We start from the raw sequence: 1,384 nt of genomic DNA on the forward strand, positions 1-1,384 counted from the left end.
CTCAGTAAGCATCCACATGAGCTCTCAAGTAAGGCAAGGTACTGTGAATTTTTGAAATACGCACTCGCTCCATCTGTTTCAACTCGTTTTCTCTCTAGGTGTTTATAGCCGTTGTTCTCCCGTTGATCACCTGTTTTCTAAAAGGTAATAAAAAACATATTTTCTAGTCGTTCCCCACTCTACAATAAACTGGTCTCAATCAGACAGCATCGTTTTCTGTAATCATTTTTTTTTTTTAAGGCAAAGGAGAAAGAATAAGGCATGTTAAGAGAAAGTTGTATTTGTACATAATAAATACATGTCAGGAACCTGCCCGACGCATACATTCCTCCCTTCATTCCAGTGTTATCTTATGTACAGGTTCTGGATCCATGAGGTGGGTTTACGTGCTCCGTGTGAGGGAGGGGAAAACGAACCTTATGGATTCCTCTTTTAAGACCGAGATATATATATTTAGAGTGCCGGGTTTGCTCTAGCTTAACGACTAATGATAAACGTAAATGATATTTCTAAACGAAACTCTTTCAACGTAGTGAAAGATTAATTTTGCATGCTTCTGTATCTCGATCTTTGTGTTATTCATTTACACTCATTCTCATGCAGTCAAAGGGTTCGCTCAAAGCCTAACAAGTAAAGCAAAAAAAATAACAAATACTAGTAAATCCACTCGTAACAACGAACGTGATGGATAACTGGCAACGTGTAGAAGAATATGAAAGTTTTCCTTATTTAAAAATATATATAATTTTGCTCACATTCCTGGTTGTATTTTTATTTTCTTTGTGTTAAAAAATATATATGAAAATTCCAATACGTTGCCAACAACACTAAACTAATTGTATGTTGCTCCTAACATAACATGCTATAACATTTATCCACATGTAAATTAACAACTATAAAGAAATACGCAAGTAACAAAAAAAGAAAAAAAACTTAAATCTTTAAACTATAATGTGTATCAAGAAATCTGAATGAGTATGATTTTTTACGCAGAATTAATGAATCATTATACAGCCCTAGTAACTTTAAGCCCAGAAAGTACAATTTATTTCTTGTAGTATTTACTCTCTTTGATCAATCTTATGTAGCCCTGAACTGAATTAAGATTATGGAAAAAATAACAGAACAAGATAAACTCATCCAGTGGGTGCGAAAAGAGAGCAGAACGTAAAGAAGTTTTTTCATGACCTCTTTAAAATGTCAGACATCTTATCCTAGGAACCGACGCATGCCTTTTTACACAGAGGCTTTCCCTGCTATTTACAGCAAACACGGAAGCCAAAGCCATGCACTACTTAGGCGAATACTGGACTTACGTGATGAGAGGGGAGCCAACGGCGGCGGATGAGGAAGCACGCGGTGGAAGAATGCTTGGGATGCAGCA

This window comes from Penaeus monodon, chromosome 30 (genome assembly GCF_015228065.2).
Source record: "Penaeus monodon isolate SGIC_2016 chromosome 30, NSTDA_Pmon_1, whole genome shotgun sequence".
Taxonomy (NCBI): Eukaryota; Metazoa; Arthropoda; class Malacostraca; order Decapoda; family Penaeidae; genus Penaeus; species Penaeus monodon.